General features: G+C 38.7%; 1 long non-coding RNA gene across 1 annotated transcript; it reads left to right on the top strand.

Moving 5' to 3' along the window:
* Nucleotides 1-11,324: 11,324 nt before the first annotated feature.
* On the top strand, nt 11,325-14,728 carry LOC122427734. Its single transcript, XR_006265525.1, has 3 exons — nt 11,325-11,459; nt 12,801-12,841; nt 14,593-14,728. It is a non-coding gene; the product is annotated as an uncharacterized LOC122427734 (long non-coding RNA).
* Nucleotides 14,729-27,398: the final 12,670 nt, after the last annotated feature.

Below are 27,398 nucleotides of genomic sequence, written 5' to 3'. Positions count from 1 at the left end.
AATCTGAAAAAAGCAAACCTGGAATGACTACTAATTTTATCTTCAGTAATGATACAAATCTTTGATATCCCAAATAAAGATTGGTTCAAATACAAATTAGTATGAAATGGGAAAGTTTTAATGCAGAATTATTTGAGTTTTGTTACTGAAGAGTGATAGCAGAGAGAGAAGAGGAGGTATATAACTTAAAAGATAACTTGTTTTATTAATAAGACTTTCTGGAAAAGTTTTACTAAACTTTAGTTCATTTTCTTGTTTCTCAATATATAGGAAAGTAGCTAACTGAAAGAGAACAATTAGAACCATTTTTTTTAATATGAAGGGAATGATAAATGAAAAAATATTAAAAATTTTAAAATGAAAGGTCAAGACCAAATATCTTTAGTCCTACTGGCAGTAGCCTCATTTTTTCAAAGCAATGGCAGCTTATTGGTCAACATAACTAAACATCATGTAGTATTGCTGTTACTGAATGTATATAATGTAACAATTTTCCTGTTGAAAGAGGACACACAATATTAGTAATGCTAGCAATGTCTCATACATTTTAGTAAGATTTTTCTGTCATGAAAATTTGGAAATGTATTTTGGAAATATATTACAGTTTGGCTAAGAACCATTAAATGGCTGTTCTAGTCTAGAAAAAGAAGGCAATGGCACCCCAGTCCAGTACTCTTGCCTGGAAAATCTCATGGACGGAGGAGCCTGGTAGGCTGCAGTCCATGGGGTCGCTAGGAGTCGGACAGGACTGGGCAACTTCACTTTCACTTTTCACTTTCATGCATTGGAGAAGGAAATGGCAACCCACTCCAGTGTTCTTGCCTGGAGAATCCCAGGGATGGCGGAGCCTGGTGGGCTGCCGTCTATGGGGTCGCACAGAGTCGGACACGACTGAAGCGACCTAGCAGCAGCAGCAGCGGTCTAGAAAAAAGGGATAGTCATGAGTCTCGACCTGCACATTGGATCCAACTTACGAAAGTGCAAACCTGGAGTCACTCAAGTAGTGAGCTGTTTTGACAAAGTAAGCCAAAATTAAGAATTCTCCGGTGGCTTTCAAAGTTTATACATAACACTATTAAATGAAAAGTAGCTTTCCTGTTGACTCCAGCCACAAAGCACATATTCATGACCAAATATTTAACAGCAGTGCTAACAATGCCAAAATAAAAGAAGGAGAGAGCAGGGAAAGGAAGGAAATAATCATTTATGTGAATTGGAAATACAAAATGTTCCAAGCAAAAATGAATTACATTATGAGAGTATTTTTTTCAATGTCAAAACGTTTTCTAATGGGCCAAAAAAAAAGATGGAAAATACTTTTTACTTACAAATATAATTAGACTCGCAAATATTCCACCCATTAGCATTGTCTTTCCCCACAATGCTCTGTCTGTTTTTTGGTAATTATTCTCTACTGCTCATTGTGTCCAGATGACTAGTTGTACAATAACATAAGTATAAGCATGTAACAAATATAGTCATTGGTTTTCCCCAAATAGATTTGTGTAGAAAACAAATTAAAAGCTCCTCAGAAGCTAGGTTTTAATTTCATGAAATGCTGATTTACTCACCATCCTAACCACAGGCTGGATCAGTCATTTTGCTTCTTGGACACAGGCGTATCAACATGCACAGTAGGATATGAAAGTATTTCCAGCATTATCACAAAGATCAGAATGTGGCCAGTACTGTCAAGTGCATTTTATATAATGAAAAATTTGATGAAAAATTAATAGTATGTTCCATATGTCTACTACATAGACATATTTTTCATACATATTCATATTTTTCTGAGTAAGTCATGTTCTCATGCATTTGTGTACTCATTGATTGGTATCTTTCCTTTCCTATAAATGCTCTCTTTTATTTGAGGAAATTTTAACAATTTTTGTGTTAAGTATTTCTTTTGTGCAACAAACTATGCTCACATGGTAATTTTTGCATGCCTCTTTTGTAGTTCTGGTTATAGTGTGTCCCACTTTTTTTTACATGTTTAGAGTGTAAATATCTCAAGGTCATGTCATTTGTGTTATTTAGCTGTATATCCTCTATTTGTAGAATTTTGTTAGGACAGTAATGATTAATATGTTAAACCAATCTTGAATGTGACAAAAATAATTTATTCAATGCTTTGTTGTCGTTGAGTCACTAAACTGTGGCCAACTCTTTGTGATCCCATGGACTGCAACACGCCAGGCTTCCCTGACCTTTGCCATCTCCTGGAGCTTGTTCAAACTTAGGTCCATTGAGTCGGTGATGCCATCCAACCGTCTCATCCTCTGATTCTTCTGAGAAGCATCTCATCCTCCTTCTCCTCTTGCCCTCAATCTTTCCCAGCATCAGGGGCTTTTCTGATCAGTCGGCTCTTCCCATAAGGTGACCAAAGTATTTGAGCTTCACCTTCAGCATCAGTTCTTCCAATGAATATTCAGGATTGATTTCCTTTAGGATTGACTGGTTTGATCTCCCTGCTGTCCAAGGGACTCTCAAGAGTCTTCTCCAGCACCACCATTCAAAAGTGTCAATTCTTTGGTGTTCAGCATTCTTTTGGGTCCAACTCTCACATCTGTACATGACTACTGGAAAAACCGTGGTGATTTAGTCGCTAAGTCGTGTCTGACTCTTGTGACCCCATAGACTGTAGCCCATCAGGCTCCTCTGTCCATGAGATTTCCCAGGCAAAATTATTGGAGCAGGTTGCTATTTCCTTCTCTAGGGGATCTTCCCTACCCTGGGATTGAACTCTGCCTGCATTGCAGGCAGATTCTTTACCAACTTAGCCATCAGAGAAGCCTGGGAAGGCCACAGCTTTGACTATTTGGACCCTTGTTGGCAAAGTGATGTCTCTGCTTTTCAATATGCTGTTGAGGTTTGTCATAGCTTTTCTTCCAAGGAGCAAGCATCTTTTAATTTCATGGCTACAGTCACGATCTGCAGTGATTTTGGAGTCTAAGAAAATAAAATCTACCATTGTTTCCATTTTCACCTCACCTATTAGCCATGAAGTGATGGGACCAGAAGCCATGATCTTAGTTTTTTGAATGTTGAGTTTTAAGCCAGCTTTTTCACTCTCCTCTTACACCTTCATCAAGAGCCTCTTAGAATTTCAGCGTTTTCTCAGTTGTTATCCTATTTAATCTTTTAGCAGTCCAGTGAGATAACTCTGTGTTAACCAGATGTGTGATTAACTGAAGCAATGTAGTATTTAATCAATTTGGATAGTATAATAGTTATTTCCAAATCTGACAACAGACCAAATTTACCAGGAGAAAATTCTTAGAAATTAAAAGCTAAACTAAACTAAATATTTCCATAGTGTATAATGCAAGGGCTACAGAAGCGTATGTGATGTTGTTTTTCAGTCACCAACTTGTGTCCAACTCTTTGTGACCCCATGGACTGCAGCACGTCTGGCTTCCCTGTTCCTCACTATCTCCCAGAGTTTACTCAAGTTCATGTCCATTGCATCAGTGATGCTATCCAAACATCTCATCCTCTGTCGCCTTCTTCTCCTTCTACCCTCAGCCTTTCCCAGCACCAAGGTCTTTTCCAATGAATCAGCTGTCCGCATTGGGTGGCCAAAGTATTGAAGATGCATGCACTGTGAGATATACACCACCATAAATAAGATCAGCCTAACATTCAGAAAACTAAGATCATGGCATCTGGTCTCATCACTTCATGGGAATTAGATGGGGAAACAATGGAAACAGTGTCAGACTTTATTTTTTTGGGCTCCAAAATCACTGTAGATGGTGGTTGCGGCCATGAAATTAAAAGACGCTTACTCCTTGGAAGGAAAATTATGACCAACCTAGATAGCATATTAAAGAGCAGAGACATTACTTTGTCAACAAAGGTCCATCTAGTCAAGGCTATGGTTTTTCCAGTGGTCATGTATGGATGTGAGAGTTGGACTGTGAAGAAAGCTGAGCGCTGAAGAATTGATGCTTTTGAACTATGGTGTTGGAGAAGACTCTTGAGAGTCCCTTGGACTGCAAGGAGATCCAACCAGTCCATCTTAAAGGCGATCAGTCCTGTGTGTTCATAGGAAGGACTGATGCTGAAGCTGAAACTCCAATACTTTGGCCACCTCATGAGAAGAGTTGACTCATTGGAAAAGACCCTGATGCTGGGAGGGGTTGGGGGCAGAAGGAGAAGGGAACAACAGAGGATGAGATGGCTGGATGGCATCTCCAACTCGATGGACATGAGTTTGAGTAAACTCCGGGAGTTGGTGATGGACAGGGAGGCCTGGTGTGCTGCAATTCATGGGGTTGCAAAGAGTTGGACATGACTGAGTGACTGAACTGAACTGAACTGATACATTCTATTTTGTACTTTCTTTATTTCCTCCTAATAATCATTTGGAGGTATGATATTATCACACAAGATCCACCTCAGTCTTTTCAGTGGGTCTGGCATATGCCAGTATATGAAAGCATAGTTCATTTAACAGGTCTCTATTAGTTTTTCTCTGGGGATGGGTGTTGTGTTTGTTTTGCTCTTATATAGAAAACTCAATGGTCATTCTATTATTTATCTTTATCTTTACATATTTATTTTCCCATACTATTCTGATTGTATTTAGGGGTTGTATTAGAGTAGGTAGATTGTTGCTCCCAGTGATATATGCTTTTAAAATTTTGATGATAGTGAAAATGTTGGTCACTCAGTCGTGTCTGACTCTTTGCGACCCTCTGGACTATAGCCTGCCAAGCTCCTCTGTCCATGGAATTCTCCAGGCAAGAATACTGGAATGGATTTCCATTCCCCTTTCCAGGGATCTTCCCTCCCCAGGGATCGAACATGGCTCTCCTGCATTGCAGGCTGATTCTTTAAGGTCTGAGCCACCCGGGCAGCCCTAAAATTTCAATAAGATGTTGCAATTGTTTTTTAGAGTTTTTTGGATTAATTTGGATTCCCACCAAGGAGAATTGAGAGTTACTGATGCACTACACATATACGTACTGAAGTAATCTCCAACTGTAATATTGGCCCATCTTGACTGTGAAAATCGGCATCTTATTTCTGGTTATACTTGTATTTCTTTAATGATGAATAAGGTTGAGCATCTCTTCATATATTTGTTGGCCATTTGTGTATGTGCACATGTGTGTGCCATCTGTTCATCTTCTTGACCCATTTTCTTTCGTATTGTTAGGCTTTTCTGTATTTTTTGTATGATGGAGAAATTAGCCTTTTTACATGTCTTGCAAACACTGTCGCCAATTATGTTTGAAGTGTAACTTAAATATGCAGAGCATAGGCACTTTTCCTCTTCACTCCAGCTTTGTTTGAATCTTTGGAAGTAAGAACTAGGAATCTAATATTTTGGAAACTTCCCCCAGGTAATTTTACTGTAGCTGACCTAAGGATAGTATTTGAAAACTACTGGATTATGTAGCAGGCATGGCAGAGTTAAGTTCAAAACTTACATTGTTAGAGAAACTGTTTTTGACAGTGGTATGCAGAAAGAATCATGGAAACCATGACTCTACCCAACTGGGAATCCTCTCCTCAAGAGTATTGATCTGTACATCATTTTTTCCTAACGAAAGCATCATGGCTATAAAAATTTCTTTTGATATTATAGTATGGTAGAAATATAGAAACTTAAAAAGGAATAGAGCTATAAATCTATTTCTGGGGAAGCTCAACAAAGATATTTTGCAGAGCATTTGGAAGAGCAAGTATTCTTTGTAATGACATGGGCCAAGTAAAGATGCAAAGGCTAGCAATTATAAGTAAATAAAAATAAGACCTAATTAGCAACAGTTGATGATAAAGGGGGAATAATTATCCTAGATGAGAGAGACTGCTGAGAGCTATTCTAATTCTTTAATGTAAAATTAATTAGTAATATTATATAGTTTTATGCTTGTCACATATAATAATAATCATAACTCACATTTAAGCATTTTGTTAAATACTTTTTGTGAACTTAGTATCTATAAAGTAGACCCTATCATCACCTTTTATTACAGAAAAAATGAAAGTGTTTAAATGGTTTATCTGAGGCTGTTCCAATGGTAGGTGACAGAAGTAGGCTTTGAATAGTACAGCTCAAGAGCCCATGTTCATAATTGCCATGGTACACTTCTTAAACTTCACACTTAATTATTCGTAAAGTAAGGTGGGTGGCAAGAGGTTATCATTCCACAGAATCTAAGAATTATCCTGTTTTTTCTCTTCTCATATTATTTTAATCACTACATAATAAAATCTCCCACAAACCTCCTAGGCTATTGAGAAAACATAGAAAGGTAGTGTCTTTTTCTCTGTTTTCTTACTCCTTCCAGTAGAGGTAACTTATCCAAATTCATTTTTCTGTTAAAGATTATGGTTCACATGTAACATCCTCCTAAATCTATCTTTTTTTGCTTTCTTGGTATTGTTTCCTCTCTCCTAGGCTATGTAAGGGCTTATCTTATTTCCATTCTCTGTAAAGTAAGTGAGAAAACTGAGCTTCAATCTAACAGACCCGAGCATATTTCAGCTCTCCTTGTTCCATATTCTCTACCTGGGTCTAAAGATGATATTGTAAACTTACCCCTCTGCAGTGTTTCTGTGTTCTTTCAATTGACTAGAATTTGTGGGAGGAATAATTAGTGCCTCCCATTTTAACACATGGTGCACAAGGTAGGTATCTTTTAGAGTAAAAGTAAGGATTACTATCTGAAGAACAAATTATTCCATGGGAGGATGGATAGACTTCATTTAGTTGTAGTGGGGTTGATTCCCGTTGGCTGGGAAATTGGTTTTAACTGATGCATGCAGGTTTCCCTGGTAGCTCAGCTGATAAAAATGACCTGCAGTACGAAAGAGTTTGGTTTGATTCCTGGGTCGGGAAGATCCCCAGGGAAGGGATAGGTAACCTACTCCAGTATTCTTGGGTTTCCCTGGTGTCTCAGAGGGTAAAGAATCTGCCTGTAATGCGGGAGACCTGGGTTTGATCCCTGGGTTGGTAAGATCCTCTGGAACAGGGCATGGCAACCCACTCCAGTATTCTTGCCTGGAGAATCCCATGGACAGAGGAGCCTGAGGGGCTACAGTCCATGGGGTCCCGAAGAGTCAGACATGACCGAGCAACTAAGTATGGCATGCTGGCTTTGAAGACCAGGCTACTAGGTGTTAGGTGTGTAGCTTTTATTGAGTCCCCAGACAGAAGTTTAACGTTGTGTTTATTAGCAAGAAGTCTCTTCAGAAGGGTCCAAAAAGCTTTGTCCAGGATCTTGTCTGGAGCAGTGAGAGAGAGAATTTCTTTCCTCAGATTAGGAATCTCTCTTAGGAAACTTAGTATAGAATAGCAGCTTCGTTTCTCCAAGGATTTCCTAGGGCCAACCCTGGTCATAAAAGCAAAAGAGAAATAATGAGCAGACTTTGCTTTGATATCTAGACTTCTAGTTTTTCCATTATTCCTCCTGTATCCTGTTTATAAGTCAGGACAAAGTTAACTGTTTTCCTACAGCAGTTAGAATTTGGAATAAGAGAAGAGTAGTAGTAAAGATTATGCAATCTCAAGAGAACTAACTGGTGAAGAAGAGGTAAGTTTTGAGGAAAAATGTAGCAAAGATCTCAATGGTCTCTGAAGGCATAGGCTCATTGAGTACTAACATCAAACTAGGACCAAGAAATGTGTAGACAGCTAATGTGAGAGGATTTGTTTAGGTAATTACCCCTCAGTGACTTTATAAGAGAAGCTCTATGATAATAGCCACTGTCTATGGTAGAATATACACACATTGTCTGATAATAATTTGTGATCTTACTGAGAATGGCGATAGAAGATACAGCAGCCATAGAATATGAGACATTCAGCCTAAAGACTCTTTTCTTCTGTTTTAATTATGGAGTGCCTGGCTTCTATATGGAGTTAAGGGTCAGTTCAAGTTGTAAGCCAGAAATGAAAAACTTAAAGGTGAGTATTGAAATGTTGTTTTGCTGTGTGGGGAGACAGCAAAACCAGAAAAGGGCCTCAGTAAGTCGTGGAGACTGGGAGCACCACCATTGCACTTGTCCACATTTTTCAGAGAGGAGACGGTCAGATTCTGCTGTGTGACACACAGGCTAATGCAGAGATAGCTTTCTGTCCTGAATGTGGGAGATGCCATGTCACAACAATTTTCCCAAATGCAGTTAAAATTCCAGACTATGGATTGCAAACATGTGGCTGAAATAAGGTTTTTCTCTTTCTTTAACGCTTTCTTTCTTTATCTGCTGGCTTTGTCTTGCATCAGAAATCTGCATCTGGACTGTAACCTGGGTTTTGAAAGCTTGCTTTTGCTGTGCTAGCTCTGCTGCCTTCCCTAACCTAGACGACTGCTTGCGCATTCTGAATTTTGTGAGGGATGCTGGAGGTGTCATGCGTCCTCTTTACCACTTTGGAGTCTTCAAGAAAACTGGGACATATGAAAGAGCCAGGGTTCTCTTTTGTCAGCTCAATTTGGAAGGTCCAAAGGATCTACTCTCTTGCCTGGGGATGAGAGTGGAGAGACAGTCCACAACACAATATGAATTCTATCCCAGTGTCCCAACTGAAAATCTTTGGCTAATAATGTGTTTTTATCTTCATTTGGCTCTTTATATATATATAAAAATATATATGTATAGGGCTTCCCATCTGATAGCTCAGTTGATAAAGAATCCGCCTGCAATGCAGCAGACCCTGGTTCAATTCCTGGATTGGGAAGATCCCCTGGAGAAGGGACAGACTACCCACTCCAATATTCTGGCCTGGAGAATTCCATGGACCATACATGGGGACTCTCCATGGGACTGTACATGGGATGCAAAAAGTTGGACAGGACTGAGCGACTTTCACTTTCACTTTCCATATATGTGTATATACTAAATGAATGGAACACAGGACAGAGAGGACTGTGAATTATTCTCAACTAATACTTTTACTGCCATTCAAAAGTCACCATCAAAGAACCCATCAAAAGCCAGATACAAAATGCCACATGTGCATTATCCAGAAAGAGTACATTTATAGAGACAGAAGGCAGATTAGTGGTTGTTTGGGGCTGAGTGTGAAAATGAGGAGTGACTACAAATGGACACAATGTTTATTTTTGGAGTCTTGGAAATGTTCTAAAATTAGATGGTGGTAATGACTGCACAACTCTGTAAACTTACCACAAATCATTGAATAGAACATTTAGAGCGAGCGAATTATATGATATGTAAATAAAGCTGCTTTAAAAATAATAAACAAATAAAAACTCAGAGCACATCAAGGAGTATTTAGATGAATATCTGACTCAGGTGAAAATAAAAACTGCTGGAGAAGTACGGTTTTCCAGGATGGCCAGACAAAATAAGCAGCACTATTCAGGTCAGGATTTTTCTTAAATGACATATTAATCCAGCATTCATTGTAAAATAATCTAAAATCAGAAGTATAGATTTTACCTGTCTTTTGTATCCCACAGCAAAGACAAAACACAGAACATTTAGGATCTTTTTTCTCCCTTGTGAGAAAAGCATGCAAATGCCGCTTGGTAAATAGTAAAGGACTTTTTCAGTTGGATTTTATGACTAAGAATTTTGAACATATGTGCTAAGACATTTTTATAACTGTAATATATATATAATTTGTTTACTCAAAAAATATAGCCCTTTTTTTCCCAAGGCATGAGTTATTGTTGCAGATATAATTCCCTAAGCCCTTCAGGAAAATCAGTTTGGACAGTACCCTGCTCCCTACTTTGCTGTTTCATAGGCTGTGTCAAGTCCATTTTTAAACGAAGTTATCTATATGCAAATTGGTAACCATGACCTACCCAACTGTGTAGGATAATTTGAACTGGAGTTTTCAAGCACAGTTGAATTAAAAAGAAAAGGAATAACTGGTGATTTTTATGAGTAGGTGAAAAATGTGAGTTTAATGAAATTTGCTTCTATGCTTTTTAATGAATTTAACTACAATGGATTAAAAGGGTGTGGGCTTTTCCCTGAATTCAGCAGATGGAAAAGCAATGGTAGCATCTATCTGTGTAAATTAAAAACACGAGTTGGATCCTGGTTTATCAAGAAACAGAGAATTTAGTCTTTTGAGTTATCTCCATAAATGGAGACCTGGGGTGCCTATCTTTAAGTTCCAGTGAAAAAGTCTCCCACAATGTGTGTGTGTGTGTGCATGTATTGTAAATGGTGTGATTTCTGCATGTTGGTTTTTTAACATATAGAATAACAAGATTCAGTGACAGGAAAGGACAGTTTTTAAAATTAGTTTTTAATTGGAGCATAGTTGCTTTGCAGTATTGTGTTGTCTTCTGCCACACAGCAGCGGGAGCCAGCCGTAAGTGCACCCGTGTCCCCTCCTGCCGGGACCTCCCCACTGCCCCATCCCAGCCCTGCAGGGGTCACAGAGCGCCACGTTGAGCTCCCTGTGTTAGCAGCAACTTCCCCTCAGCTCTCTGTTTTACATGTGGTAATATGGTGATGTGTACGTTTCAGTACTACTTTCTTCATTCGTCCCAGCCTCTCCTTCCTGACTCAGTTCTAGTGAGGTGAGTGAATCTAGAGCCTACTATACGGAGTGAACTAAGTCAGAGAAAAACAAACATCACATATTAACATGTGTATGTAATCTAGAAAAACAGCGTGGATGAGCCTATCTGCAGGGCAGGAATTGAGACACACACAAAGGCACAGTCTGGACTAAGGCCAGTTTTAAAGAGAGAAGTTTCTGTGGACCTCCCTGGCAGAGCAGTGACTAAGCCTCTGTCCCCCTGTAGAGGACATGGGTTCAGTCCCTGGTTGGGGAACGAAGATCCCACATGCCATGTAACCAAAAACATAAAATAAGGACAAAAGTTTCCAAATTGTCTTTTTTTTTATCATTGATCTTTGAATAACTTGAAACCTCACTTAAAAATATGAGCACTAGTTATTGTTTTTTTCTCATAGGGTGTGGACAGTTTTTAGAAATCATTTGTGAAAAGGTGCTGCTCTGATCATTGTGTGTAATACAACTCTGTCTGGTAACTATTATATGAAGAACCTTGGCTGGAGCTTCTCTCGCGGAAAAATTTACCTTTGGGTGGTCTTAACGTCATTGTTACCCAGTCAACCACATTTGCTCAAACTTAGCTGATGCTTTTCATAATGCCTTTTCAAATCATAGATGAGAACTCAAGCCTCATTTTTCCAGATTGAGAAAAATTGTGAGGTCCAGCACTCCAAAGCTACATTCTAAACCTGGATGCTGACGTGAATTTTCCATCTCTTCCCAGTTACTACATTGAGCATTTGGTGGAATCATGTACTTGCCTTACATTTCCTGTTTTATCTGTGGCAGCGTATTGAGTTTTCCTCGTCTTTATCCTGTGTGGTTGGAGAATTCTAAATCAGTCTGATTGCCTAGTCCAGCACCCAGAGCTTCATCCAGAATGAGAGCTTTGAGCTTCAGCTCCATGAAGGAGATATTTAAAGAGACAACCCAGCCACAGGTCAGAAATCGGGGGAAATGACTAAGCTAGGAGTTTTATCTATCCACTGAGGAAGAGAACTAAACAGGAGATCTGATCTTGCCTCAAACCTTGGAATAATATGGGTGACAAGGCAGCATTGCTATGAATGCCACTTTAGTTGGATGTATTTCAGGCAATCATTAACATTTCTGGTGCTGTAAAGCAAGAGCAAATACAGCTTTGGTCATACTTGGATGTTATTTTAAAAAATAAGCACCAGAGATCTTTATCTATGATAATGAAAACGCACGTGTTTTAGTCACTCAGTCGTGTCTGACTATTTGTGACCCCATGGATTGTAGCCCATCAGGCTCCTCTGTCCATGGAATTCTCCAGGCAAGAATACTGGAGTGTGTTCCATTTACTTCTCCAGGGGATCCTCCTGACGCAGGGATTAAACCCAGGTCTGCCGCATCGCAGGCAGATTCTTTACCACTGGAGCCAGCAGGGAAGCCCAGTAATGAACATACTAGGTAATTATTCATGGGCAGGCTGCTGGATTCATTCCAGAAGAACACCAGACAATGGAGAGATCACCAGGATTAAACCTCAGGATCAAAAAACAGTATGCAAATATGGTTACTTTGGGGCAGAAAGAAGGAAAGCAGCTAGTTTTTGTTTTTCCTTTTTTTTTTTTTTTACTTTAACAGTACATTTATTTAGCACATTCTTTATGAGTGATGGAAAGTTGACAGAAAAACAGACATCAATATTATTTCATCTATTTAGCAACTGTGGAAGCAGATTAAATATCTGGGAATACCTGACAAGGTACCCATGAGAACTTAGGTTCACATCATACTTATATGTCAACTCAAACTGGAACTATCACCACAAAATGGTGTTTCTTTTACCTGTTTGGGGCTTCCCTTGTGGCTCAGCTGGTAAAGAATTCATCTGCAATGTGGGAGACCTGGGTTCGATCCCTGGGTTGGGATGATCCCCTGGAGAAGGGAAAGGCCACCTACTCCAGTATTCTGGCCTGGAGAATTCTATGGACTATGCAGTCTATGGGGTCACAAAGAGTCGGACATGACTGAGTGACTTTCACTTTCACTTTACCTGTTTGACAAGAGATGAGGTTTGGTTTAATTATTGGAGTTCTAAATTGCCAAAATAAACAATGCAATTTTGTTCACCTAATGCAATTATGTACTCCCCCACATCCTACGCATGCAGCTAGGTTTTGACTGAGATGGATCACAGTTACTAAATACTTATCAGTTTAACAAACAGATTTCATGTTTACTCTAGAATGTGAGACTGAATTTGAAAGTTATTAACTGTTGACTATTACCCATTTCTATCTTTACCATGCAGAAGCCCCTACCTGCAGTTGTAGAGAATATAAATCACCAGCGGTAAGTCACTGTTTCCCGAATTAATGTTTATTTTCTCTTTCTCTTTTCCCTTCCATGATGGCTCCCGTGACAGACTTGCTTGCTTTGTGTCCGTTTTCTCATCTGGGCTTGGCTTTACTTTCAGTTAAAATTCTTCCAGTTTACAGAATTGGCTTCTAGACTTGTTGCTTGGACATATTGCTTGCTTCATTCTGACTTTTTTTTTTGTCTTTGGGGTTTGGTCAGAAATGATGCACTGCTATCCTCAGTCTACCCTGAGTTATAGCTAGGTTAGGCAACTTCTCCTTGGGTTGTCCTTCATAGTAGGAAGTGAAATCAGTCACATGTCTAAATCTGGAGATTATCCTACAGAGATCTAATAACCTTTCCTCTTACCCTCCTGGTCCTGCCCCCACATCATCTGTGCATGAAAGAAAATAGGCTGAACTGCAAGAATGATAATCATAATTAACATTTATTGAGTGTTCAATTCCTACAAGATATCATCTTTTTTAATCTTCAAATTTATGGGGTCCCCATTTTTGAAATTTTGATTCTTCCAGATCTTTGGAGATATAGTCTCTAGAATTAAGGAGTTTATAGAGTATTGAGTGGAGAATAAGAAAGTTTCCTGGGAGATGAGATAGTTTAGTCTTAGCATATATAGATGCCCAAAATATGCTGAAAATTTTATACAGAGCAAGTTCTTGTTTCCCTATGCATTTGCATTTTTAGTTCCTGTTCAGCAGTCTGCCTCTTACAAGATTATTCATCCTTCTTATGTATTTGATATATAGATAACATAATTTTAAAATGTATAGTTATTCATTTCACCTTTAGGAAGTTTTGAAGAGTATTAAATGGATTATCTTTTGTTTGTTGTCATGCCTCTTTTGTGACCCCATGGACTGTAGCCCTCTTTTACAACCCCACAGACTATAGTCCGCTAAGCTCTCCTGTCCATGGAATTTCCCAGGCAAGAATACTAGAGTGGTTGCCATTTTCTTCTCCAGAGTATTATTCTGACCAAGGGATTGAACCCGCATCTCCTGCATTGCAGTTGAATTCTTTATCACTGAGCCACCAGGGAAGCCCATCTTTTGTTTGCTTAGAGCAAACAGAATCTTTACATTTATTACCATCAGCAACAATTCTTCCATACTGTATAATATAGTGGATCCAGGGTATCTAAATTTGGAGTCAGAAGTTGAAAAGACCTAAATTATTTTGAAAAGGAAAGAAAAAGACTTGGAGAGTTGGGGCATGCCCTTCATCCAGTGGGTGAGCGTCCAGGAATTTTTTTCTGAGTAAAATCTATGTTATGTGTACTCCTTATCTCTCTTCTCTTCAGAATCTTGAATAAATGATTCTTTGTTCACAAGTCCTTGAGTATGAGTGGATTCTCCACAATAGACAAAAATCCCCTTTAGCTCCACATTTACTGAATTGATTTACATAACAAAATTTTTTTGCCCGCTGTGATAATTGTGACATAGTAAGAAATATATAACTGGTCTTTTCCCCTGGGTCCTGGCACAGAACTTCTAAGACCCTAGGAATCTTTGGATTGACCAGAGTGTCTTTTTGAATACTAATGAGATGTCTAGTACCTGGGGTCCTTAGGTAGGTTCAGGACTGGGGCTGGTACAAAGGTACAGTTAGAGGGTTGGAACTTTAACTCTGCCCTCCAGCCTCTGGGGAGAGGAAAGAGGCTGGAGACTGATGTATTGACTAATTAAATGCCAATGATTTAATAATGTCTATATAATTAGGCCTCCATAGAAACTCTAAACAGTGGAGTGCTGAGAGCATCCATGTTGGTGAACACATTCATCTGCTGGGGAGATGGTACCTCCCACCCTACTTGGAGGAGAGAGAAGCTCCTGTATCTGGGACCCTTCCAGACATTGCCCCATGTCCCTCTCTATCACACCATTCATTTGTGTCCTTTGTAACATCCTTGACAATAAACTGGTAAATGTCAGTAAATCTTTTTTTAAACTCCGTGAGCCATTGTGGCAAATTATCAAACCCATCAGGCATTCAGTGATTTCAAGCAGGTGTGCAAAATTCTACTTTAAATTCTCTAATAATGTTCTTTTTAATACACCGGGGGATTCCCAGAAGGAATAGATACCTACCTTCTCAGTGTGGCCAAGCCAGAGGAATAATTTAAAGCCACAATCAGGAAATATTCAATATTCTACCAGTGTACTTTGAAAGTCCTTAAAAAAGGCACAGCACAGAGACATGTATATGTGTCTTTGTGTGAATATGTGTGTGTGTAAAAGAGAGGGAATATGTGTGAATGAATGTGTAGGTGAATGTGCATTTGAAATTAAACCTCTTAATAATATATAAGATGTAACTAATACATATGGGGTATATTATACATTTAGTGATGTATATAGCAATATGATATAATGTACCACCTGAGGAGCTTGTGCTGACTTCTTAGAGTAATACACTATGAGGCTGTGTCAGACAACACAGTGTGGTTTGAAATGGAGCTATGAAACAAGAGTGTGAGTTTGTAATACATTTGAACTTTTCTGTTTATAGTATAGATACTATTTCATAACAACAACTGCATCTGCGTCTAGACAGTTCAAGCACAGCAGAGTCTGGTCAAGATGTAGAGTTGTTTAAGATGAACAGAGTAATAAGTGGGCCTCCTTGTTTTAGAAAATGGAAACATGGTCACTGGGCGGGGAGTTCTGGAGATGGACTATGTGGGTCTGAACCATGGCTCTCCTGTTAGCGGAGTGGAGAGTGGCCTTGGGGGAGTTACTTGACTTGTTCTTTTTTCGTTTCTGAGGACATAAAGTGAAAATAATATCTCACTGTGTGCCTCACAGAGTCTTCTGAGAAGCCTGTATGAGTCAATATATGTAAAGAACTTAGCATGTAAGTGCACAGTGAATGTTATTTACTATTATCTACTCTTCTGGGTAGTGAGATCTGAAAACACCAGCTGTTGCTTTGAGACTTTGTTTTTGGAGCTGTCTCAGCTCCGTCTTCCTCAGTGTCAGAGATGGCAGAATTAAGCCTCAGGTACAACACTGTAACATGCATTTCCCAGCCTCATCCTTAGGCCACTTTAACCCTGCCTGTTGAAAATGTATGGCATTAGCAGCTGAGGAGTGCGGTCTGGAGCAAACATATATAAAGCGCTAGGAAAATAGGCTGTTTCACTTTGGACAAGTACCTAAATCCGTGACCATACATTGAGTTATCTCTGGGTTTCCTCCTATTACAAAAGGCTATTTACTTCTATTCGTGAACCAAAAATTGGGATAAATGACCGTTACAGTAAAAACCTTTAGCTGGTCAAGTGTCTCATGTACTGTAATGAATATCCCAAAGTGATAGGATCATAATGATCATAGAGTTGGATCCTTCCACTGTACTTATGTAAAGACTGAGGTCATAAGAGACGTGGCCCTTTTGCTTAAATCTAATACATTGCAGGACAGTGTGAAGATTATGTTACCTGACTACTGGTTCAGTAGGTTTCTGACATCCCCTAGTTACTGTTCTCAGGTATTTACAGTCTAATTGAATAATTAAATGTTAAGGATATATTTCTTTTGGAAATAGATGGGGGAAAAAGTGACAGATTTTCTTTTCTTGTGCTCCAAAATTACTGTGGATGGTGACTGCAGCCACAGCATTAAAAGACACCTGCTCCTTGGAAGAAAAGTGATGACAAACCTGGACACATATTAAAGAGCAGAGACATCACTTTGCCAACAAACGTCCATGTTGTCAAGGCTGTGGTTATTCCAGTACTCATGTATGGATGTGAGAGTTGGACCATAAGAAGTCTGAGCACAAAATTTCCAATTGAGGTGCTGGAAAAGACTCTTGAGAGTAACTTGGGCAGCACGGAGATCAAACTAGTGAATCTTAAAGGAAATCAGTCCTGAATATTCATTGGAAGGACTAATGCTAAAGCTGAAGCTCCAATGCTTTGGTCATTGATGTGAAGAGCTGACTCTTTGGAAAAGACCCTGATTCTGGGAAAGATTGAGGGCAAGAGGAGAAGGGGACAACAGAGGATGAGATGGTTGGGTGGCATCACCGAATCAATGGATATGAGTTTGAGCAAACTCTTGGATATTGTGAAGGACAGGGAAAGCCTGGTATGCTGCAGTTCACCTAGGCTTCCCAGGTGATGCTAGGGGTAAAGAACCCATCTTCCCATGCAGGAGACATAAAAGACATTGGTTCAACCCCTGGATTGGAAAGATCCCCTGGAGGAGGGCATGGCAACTCACTCCAGTATTCTTGTCTGGAGAATCCCATGGACAGAGGAGCCTGGCAGGCTACAGTCCATGGGGTCATAAAGAATTGGACACAACTGAAGCATCTTAGCATACAGACACACAGGTATCTTTATATGAAGGTGTAAATCATTTTGATCTTCAAAAGACCAAACTTACTCCATTTCTATGAACAGAAACCATTTGTGTCACGATCAGACTGCAAATTAATGTCTATCTCAAGTTGTAAATTATCAAAGACAATGAAAGATGCAAGCCCCTGTCGAGTCAAATAACCCCAGAAGACGTCTATAGAAAATATCCATCTTCCAATGAGAGAGCAGTTATGAGTTGAATTATGCACCATGCCTCCATTCACATGTTGAATCCCTAACACTTAGTACCTCAGAATTTGATCTTACTTGAAGATATAGTCTTTACACAGGTAAATAAGTTAAAGTGAAGTCATTACAGTCACTCTAATCCAGTATGACTGTTATCCTTATAAGACGGAGAAATTTGGACAGAAACACAGACAAATGGAAGACGCTATGAAGACACAGAGAGAAGACAGTATTTATAAGCCAAGGAGAGAGACCTGGAACAGATCCTTCCTCAGAGCCGTCAGAAAGAACCAACCCTACCCACACCTTTCTCTTTCAGACTTTTAGCCTCCAGAACTGGGAGACACAAAGATTCTATTGTTTAAGCCACCCAGTATTTGGTACTTTGTTATGACAGCCCAGCAAATGCATGCAGACATTCAGTAATACTTTTTTTTTCCCGTTTCAACATCTTAAATAAGATGTATTTGTTACATAAATAACAGTAATACAAGGCAAGGAACGGTAAATGCTGTAAGACATATACAGAAGGCATGGGAGTTAAGAGAGAGACAATAAAAAATAAGAACTTATGCCAAATTTGCTTGAAAATGTAGCTGTAATACATTGCACATGTAATATTACTGCAAACATTACTTAAAATAAACCAAACCATTCTTGTTTGTTGTTGCTGTTCACTCAGTCATGTCCGACTCTTCACAACCCCATGGACCACAGCACGCCAGGCTTCCCTGTCCTTCACCATCTCCTGGAGTTGCTCAAACTCATGTCCACTGAGTCAGTGATGCCATCCAACCATCTCATCCTCTGTCGTCCCCTTCTCCTCCTGCCCTCAATCTTTCCCAGCATCAGGGTCTTTTCTAATGAGTCGACTCTTCGCATTAGGTGGCCAAAGAATTGGAGCTCAGCTTCAGCATCACTCCTTCCAATGAATGTGCAGGATTGATTTCCATTATGATTGACTGCTTTGATCTCCTTGCAGTCCAAACGACTCTCAAGAGTCTTCTCCAACACCACAGTTCAAAAATAACAATTTTTTGGTGCTCAGTCTTCTTTATGGTCCAACTCTCCCATCCACAGGTGACTACTGGAAAAAACATAGCCTTGACTAGACAGACCTTTGTCATAAAGTAATATCTATGATTTTATTATGTTGTCTAGGTTTGTCATAGTTTTTTTTCCAAGGAGTAAGCATCTTTTATTATTATGGCTGCAGTCAACATCTGCAATGATTTTTGGAGCACAAGAAAATAAAGTCTGTCACTGTTTCCATTGTTTCCCCATCTATCTGCCATGAAGTGATGGGACCAAATGCCATGATCTTAGTCTTTTGATTGATAAGTTTTAAGCTGTTTTCACTCTCCTCTTTCACCTTCATCAAGAGGCTCTTTAGTTCCTCTTCACTTTCTGCCATGAGGGTGGTCTACATTATCAGATATGTCATCTGCGTATCTGGGGTTATTGATATTTCTCCCAGCAATCTTGATTCCAGCTTATGCTTCATCCAGTCTGCCATTACACATGATGTAGTTTGCATATAAGTTAAATAAGCAGGGTGACAATATATAGCCTTGACATACTCCTTTCCCAATATGGAATCAGTCCCTTGTTCTATGTCCGGTTCTAACTGTTGCTTCTTGACCTGCATACAGGTTTTGCAGGAGGCAGGTAGGTTGGTCTGGTATTCCCATCTCTTTCAGAATGTTTCATGGTTTGTTGTGATTCACACAGTAAAAGGCTTTAGTGCAGTCAATGAAACAGAAGTCGATGTTTTTCTGGAACTCTCTTGCTTTTTCTATGCTCCAATGGATGTTGACAATTTAATCTCTGGTTCCTCTGCCTCTTCTAAATCGAGTTTATACATCTGGGAGTTCTCCATTCATGTACTATTGAAGCCTGGCATGGAGCGCTTTGAGCATTACTTTGCTAGCATGTGAGATGAGTGCAATTGTGCCGTATTTTGAACATTCTTTGGTATTGCTTTCTTTGGGATTGAAATGAAAATTGACCTTTTCCCATCCTGTGGCCACTGCTGAGTTTTCCAAATATGCTGGCATATTGAGTGCAGCACTTTCACAGCACCATCTTTTAGGATTTGAAATAACTCAACTGGAATCCCATCACTTCCCCTAGCTTTGTTCATAGTGTTGCTTCTTAAAGTCCACTTGACTTTGTACTCCAAGATGTCTGACTTTAGGTGAGTGATCTCACCATCGTGATTATCTGGGTCATGAAGATCTTTTTTGTATAGTTCTTCTGTGTATTCTTGCCACGTCTTAATATCTTCTGCTTCTGTTAGGTCCCTACTGTTTCTGTCCTTTATTGTGCCCATCTTTGCATAAAATGTTCCCTTGGTATCTCTAATTTTCTTGAAGAGTCTCTAGTCTTTCCCATTCTATTGTTTTCTTTGTGTTGTTCACTTAGGAAGGTTTTCTTATCTCTCCTTGCTATTCTTTGGAGCTCTGCATTCAGATGGGAATATCTTCCCTTTTCTATTACTGTTGTCTATTTCTTATTCACTTTGCTGCTGTTCAGTTACTAAATCGTGTCCAACTCTTTGCCACCTCATGTACTACAGCACACCACCCTTCTTTGTCCTTCACTATCTCCGGAGTTTGCTCAGACTCATGTCCATTCAGTCCCTGATCAATCCAACCATCTCATTCTCTGTCACCCCCTTCTTCTTCTGCCCTCGATCTTTCCCAGAATCAGGGCCTTTCCTAACGAGTGTCAGCTCTTCGCATCAGCTGACCAAAAGTATTAGAGCTTCATTTTCAGCATCAGTCCTTCCAATGACTATTCAGGGTTGATTTCCTTTAAGGTTTACTGGTTTGATCTCCTTGCTGTCCAAGGAACTCTGAAGTCTTCCCCAGCACCACATTTCAAAAGAATCAGTTCTTTGGCACTCAGCCTTCTTTGTATTTCAACTCTCACATCCATATATTTTTCTAGAGATGTTCACATTTTATTTAATTATCTCCCCATCTCTGGAGAGATTTATTCAGATTCTGAAAAAGATAATTGAAACTCAGACAAGTTAGATGTTTTTGCTAAATAAAAAACCTAGAATATAATAAGATGAATTATGACTTTAAATGTCAGCTTTAAGTTCCACCACTTGACCTTACTTTGAAATTAGCACAAGCAAAATAGACAATTTTGGTTATATATTTTTTCAATTCCCAGGATTTTGTTCTTGGTATTAGCCGCAAGTGAAGATAATGTCATATTTTCAGGCTAATAAATCCTTAAAACTGTTCTGAATTTTTGGTTTATTACCTCTGGATTTTGGATATTGTTTTGCCAATTCTTTTGTGTCAAAGTTTTGAAATCTTAACCATAAGTAATCTTTAAATATTAGAGATATGTGCATGGGGCGGGGGCAGACTCTGGTTGTGAAAATTTTCATTGCTTAACTATTGTGCACTCTGTTGAGGAGTACTGGCAACACTGTCAAAAAAGGAAGTAGCTGCAATCCAAGAAAACATTAGAATTCAGAATGGCTGTGTAGAGTCTAGTCCTACAGACCATAGTTAGAAAAACTTGGCAATAATGAACAGGAAGTATGGTGAAAGGACCATTCCAAACTGCAGTTATTTTCAAGCTTCATTGTTATTACCACTGGTAGATCTCAAATCAGGAATTTAGCTCTGTAAACTGCTTTGTAAGTCCTGAGTCTTCTCCTGTGGCTTATTGGAAAACTCAACTATTGAATATTCTCTCACTTTCTTAATGATATAAACTGAGGGAAGTATATATATATAAAGATGTAAAACTTGCCTTTTGAGTATCAATCTCAATTTGGTTAATTCTGTTTTTCTAGCTTTGCTTTCCTCCTAGGTCCTATAAATTTTTCTGTCTACCCTTGCCCAGCCGCTTGTGATAGTGAATACCAATTTTGGTCATTTGCATCATCAGGAATGCATTATTAAATTTTTGAAGTCTCAGGAGAAGTCTTAGAGAAAATCAGAACAAGTCAAAAGTGTTAGGGCAGGTCTTTGGAGATAAAGCAGAAATACCAAAGCCAAGTGCAAATGTGGGAACGACTTGTTAAACTATGATAGAAACACAAAGACCTCAAGGCAGGAGGCTTAGAGGGTTTGTAAACCAGTGGAATAGAGGGCACAACACTGGAGAGGTGGCAAAACTGGACTGGATTCCGGAAACAGGGCTCAGTGATTCCCTCCATACTTGAAGCTGAGGGTGGTGGTGTAAGAATAGAGATAGTGTGGGGGAGGTAACTGCCTCTGCAGATGCAAAGGGCGTGGAGAGTATCCAGCACAATTCAAAATTACAAAGTGCAATGGAAAGAGAATAAGATTCAGAGCCAAAACAGTTAGATTAAAATCTAAGATCTGCCTTTTACTAGCTGTATTTCTGAGATACAGTTTTATCATTTTGATAAAATAGAGACTTTATGCCAAGTGGTTTATGTAATGTCCTCATACACTATTTTAAGAATTAAAGAGTAAATGAGACAAGTTAAACAAAAGTAATTTGTAAAGCACCATGCACATTTGGTTTTTATTATTAAACATAATAATTCAGATATATAACATTAAAGTACTTGGCAATGTGTCATTTTAGGTGCTAAATAAATTTAAATTTGTTATTAATGATACTAATAAAATCATTAGTAAAAATCTATTCCCCTCTCTTTTTTTATTTCAAATATAAAACACAGAAACTGAGAAAGTTGAGTGCCAAAGAATTGATGCTTTTCTAGCACCACTAGAGGACTCTTGAGAGTCCCTTGGACTGCAAGGAGATCAAACCAGTCAGTCCTAAAGGAAATCAGTTCTGAATATTCATTGGAAGGACTGATGCTGAAGCTGAAACTCCAATACTTTGGCCGCCTGATGTGAAGAGCCAACTCATTTGAAAAGACCCTGATGTTGGGAAAGATTGAGGGCAGGAGTAGAAGGGGACAAGGGAGGATAAGATGGTTGGATGGTATCACCGGCTCAAATGACATGAATTTAAGTTAGCTCCAGGAGTTGGTGATGGACAGGGAGGCCTGGTGTGCCTCAGTCCATGGAGTTGCAAAGAGTCAGACACAACTGAGTGACTGAACTGAGCTGAAGAATAAGGAAGATGAAAAGAATGAGGAAGATGGAAAGAGTGAGGAAGAATGAGGAAGATGAAAAAAAGGGAGATAAACAAAAATTAAAGAGGGCAATACCACAATTCCCTAAACTGCATCAGTGATCTTGAGATCAAACTTAACTGCCAGAAATACATAATAATAACAAAAATAGGCAAAGAATGTAAAAGGAGATGAAAAAGTATAGATCATTGAATCAATCAATAATTTGTTACTGAATCACATATTGTTGAACGAGAATGTTGTGTCTACCAATGCATGGTTGCTAGAAGTCAAAGGAAAATTTATATGTCTTCCAAAAGCAAAACAATCAAAAGTGTGACTTCTCTCAGGCATATTAGAGAGAAGTATTAGGATAAGAGAATATTGGACTCAGAGAATGATTTTCATGGTGGTAAAGATGAGGAAGCAGAGCCATGAAGGGCATTATAACATATCATAATATGCTTTTAGTGGCTTACCTGCTAATATGACTTAGATCCTTATCCCTTATGGATATGAATTATTGGTCACCATGGCCTTCTCAAAATAGGATTGTTACATGTGTCTATTTACTAGCACAACTGAGTAAGGAAATACTGACACACTCCTTTCAATCAGTATGAATAAGCTATGATACATGTATGCACTATAAATGGGAGTGAGGAATTTCTCTATATACCACTAAGGATATTATTAAGTAAATAAGACAATTTGGAGAAGTGTGTGTATACTATGCTGTTGCTTCTATAAGACACACAAGCATTGTCTCCACATGTGTATCATCTGTCATCTTACATTATATGCTTATAATTTTTAAAATGCTTAGTTAATAGGATATTAGTTAGACTTCATTAAGTATATGTTATTTTGATGATTTAACTTTGGAACCATAAGTATGTTAAGTAATCATAAGGCAAAAGACTGTGCAGAGGTGAGAGCCATAAAGAGGTGAGGGCCATAAAGAAGGCTAAGCTCTGAAGAAATGACACTTTCAAATTGTGCTGGAGGACTTGCAGGCCCCTTGGCCTGCAAAGAGATCAAACCACTCAGTCCTAAAGGAAACCAACCCTGAATATTCACTGGAAGGACTGATGCTGAAGCTGAAGCTCAAGTACTTTGGCCATCTGATGCGAAGAGCTGATTCATTGGAAAAGACCCTGATGCTGGAAAATATTGAGGGGAGGAGGAGAAGGGGACAACAGAGGATGAGATGGTTGGATGGCATCACTGACTCAATGGACATGAGTTTGAGCAAGCTCCGGGAGATAGTGAAGGGCAGGGAAGCCTGGAGAGCTGCAGTTCATGGGGTCACAAATAGCTGGACATTACTTAGCGACTGAACAACAGCCACAAGGCAAAAGATGGAGGAAGGAGGAATTTGTCCCTTTTTTCTGTCTTACTTCTTGCACTGAAACATCTCATCTCATCTTTTGCTCTCACAGTTGGATTTATACTATCAGTACCCCTGGTCCTTAGGTCTGTGGACTTGGACTAAATTACACCATCATCTTTCTTGGACCTCCAGCTTACAGGCAGCAAATCATAGGATTTTTGAGGTTCCATAATTGTATAAGCCAATTCCTTATACTAAATCTCTGTAATTAGATAGATAAATGCTATAGATAAACGTATAGACATATCCTATTGGACTAATACAAGCAATGAACAACTATAGTGCCCATTTGGGTCACCTTGAGAATCAGTAGTATTGATAATAAGTGCAATTAATTAAGCACCTAACTAAAATTTAAATCTATAAGTTCATATTTAAAAAAAAAAGGAAAAACAAGAAAATATCATATCAGTCACCTCTGGAAGATACAAAGGAATCAACTCATTATTTTGAAAATTAGTAAACAAAGGAAAAGTGTTTCTAAAGTTTCTCTAATAAGTTTGACATATGAAATTAGAGAATTAAAAGGGAAGTGAGTTGTTTGATCTGATTTTAATTATGCTTTCTAAATGTTTATCTAATAGGGATGTGATTTAAAAAAATTTTTCAAGAGAGATATTCCTGTAGCAAGCATGGAATAGTGCCTGTTACAACAAATATTAGTCCATCCCTTTTTCCTTTTTGTCAAATTATTTTTTGCTATAAAATGCAATTTAAAAATTAATTAAGATTAAATGGTGTGTAAGGAAAATATCCTGAAGCAGTAGCCAAAGGCTATGTGCTCTGATTTTATTTTCATTCACTTGTGGGTTGTGTGACTTTGGACAAGTTACCACTTTTCTGAGCTTCAGTGATCCAGTGATAGCATAAAGATAATGATCTTTTCTTCATTTGCCTCATAGTTTAGTTTTGAGAAATAATGTTTGCGAAAGATTGTGAACTGTAGCAGTTCACAATAAATGCTTTTGGCATTTATTATTTATTCAGGCTGGTTATAATTCTTATTGTTTCTTGTCTTTGCAAGAGAATAATACCAGAGAATGAGATATTGAGAGCCTGCCATAGGACACTAATCTGTACCTTCCAAGAAATAACTCATTAAAAAGTTGCTATTGATCAATTAGGGTTGTGGGATTCACCAAAAGATGGAGAATTAAGATGAAACAATGTGAACCACCCACTTTAATTGGCTTCATCTTGGGATACTTAAATTTAAGTAGAATAGATCAGAGCTAATCTCCATTTATCTGTCCACTTGAGTAGAAAATAGTATTTTCCAGACTATTTTTTACCATTTATTTTCAATTGATTGGCTCCTCCCAATGTATTATTTGCAGGAGGTAAACAACATATAAAATCAGATCAAAGGAAAAGTTTATTAAATGCTATAAATGAGAACATTCATATGGAAATGTAGAAATTAATTGAATCCTGCTTGGCAATTGCAGTGCTAAAGTGAGCAAAAGCATTATGACCCATCTGTCATCATCCAAAATGACTAATACCATGTTTCAGGTACTGTATATAAAGCAATTAGCATGCAATTAACTGTGTTCTCTTTCATTTAGTAGATACCCTCCTGTGTTAAAGCAACTTTATTCCTAACATTATTGTCAAAGATCCATTAGAGTTTCTGATTAAAAACTACATCTAGTTTGAAACATAGTAGTTAAGCTTTCAGTTTGAGATAATTTTCTTTTCTTTGATTCTTTTGTACATCAGCAATCCAAATTATGTGGCTTTAAAATTGTGTGTACGAGTTCAAACACCTTTCAGAATTCATTAATAAGTTCCAAAATGAAAATGGGTTGTTTCTTAGCATAAAATTGGCAAACATACTGGACAATTTTATACAGAGTCTTAACACTTAGCACAGTAAGGGCAGATTTTCTCCTAACACAAGGAAAGCACAAATCTTTAAAATCTTAAAGATAAATAAAAGTGTTAGGTTTCCTCTTTTCCTCGGAAATACTTTCTCTTTGCCTTTCTGCCCAACAACAGCGGCAAGGTGATCCCTGGCCTTGAATCGAAACACTTAGCATGAGACAGAGATAGATGCTGCCAGAAAGCAAGTTTAAGGATAAAGTTAAGCTCAGTCACTCAGTCGTGTCCGACTCTGCGATCCCATGGACTGCAGCATGCCAGGCCTCCCTTGTCCATCACCAACTCCTGGAGCTTGCTCAAACTCATGTCCATTGAGTCGGTGGTACCATCCAACGATCTCATCCTCTGTCGTTCCTTTCTCCTCCTGCCTTCAGTCTTTTCTAGCATCAGGGTCTTTTCCAGTGAGTCAGTCCTTAGCATCAGGTGGCCAAAGGATTGGAGTTTCAGCTGCAGCATAAGGCTAAAGAACTTCTCAGTTTGTGCTGGGAGTTATGGGTGAGTGGGTTGCATTGTGAATAGAATCGCCTCTTTTCTCACTCACCTTCTGGATCCTCTCTCTTCTCAGGTCCTCAGCTGTTTTTTGTTTGTTTGTTTTTTAGTGAAGTTTTTTTGTTGGTGGTGGTGGTGGTGTATGTGTCAAAAATGAATAGATCATGTTTGTTTGGGTTCATTTCTGGGCTATCTATTCTGTTCTACTGATCCGTGTGGTTGTTTTTATGCCAGTGTGTGCTGCATGCTAAGTGCTCAGTCATGTCAAATTCTATGTGATGCTATGGATTGTAGCCAACTAGGCTGCCCTGTCCATGGGGATTCTCCAGGCAAGAATACTGGAGTGGGTTGCCATGCCCTCCTCCAGGGTATCTTCCCAATCTAGGGATTGAATCCACCTCTCCTATGTCTCCTGAATTGGCAGGGGAGTTCTTTACCACTAGGGCCACCTGGGAAGTCTTCTATGTCAGTACCATACAATTTAGATTACTATAGCTTTATAATATAGTTTAAAATCTAGAAATGTGATGCCTCCAGCTCTTTGTCAAGATTTCTTTGACTATTCAAGATCTTTTATGGTACTATACAAATTTTAGGATTGATTTGTCTATTTCTGTGAAAAGTGCCATTTAAATTTTAGATGGAGAATTCTGTGAATCAGTCTGTGATTGATGTGAGTAGTATGGACATTTAAATATTAATTTGTATAATCAATGAAGATGAATATCTTTCCATTTATCTTTTAATTTCTTTCATCAGTGTCTTATAGTTTTAGTGTACAGATTTTTTTATCTCCTTGGTTGAATTTATTTCTAAATGTTTTATTCTTTTTGGTGCTATTGTAAGTGGAATTATTTTCTTAATTTCTTTTTTGGATGTTTAACTATCAATGTATAGAAATGCAACTGATTTTTGTATGTTGATTTTGTATCCTGTGACTATACTGAATGTGCTTATTAGTTCTAACAGTACTTTGATGGTGGTTTTAGGGTTTTCGCTCAGACAGTGACGACTCTGCCTGCAATGTGGGAGACTCAGGTTTGATCCCCAGGTGGAGAAGATCCCCTGGAAAAGGGAAGAGCTACACACTCCAGTATTCTTTGGGCTTCCCTGGTGA

The sequence above is a fragment of the Cervus canadensis genome, chromosome 25 (genome assembly GCF_019320065.1).
Source record: "Cervus canadensis isolate Bull #8, Minnesota chromosome 25, ASM1932006v1, whole genome shotgun sequence".
In the NCBI taxonomy this organism is placed as follows: domain Eukaryota; kingdom Metazoa; phylum Chordata; class Mammalia; order Artiodactyla; family Cervidae; genus Cervus; species Cervus canadensis.
Note: the sequence above shows the minus strand (reverse complement) of the source record. Positions and strands in the feature narration are given on the sequence as shown.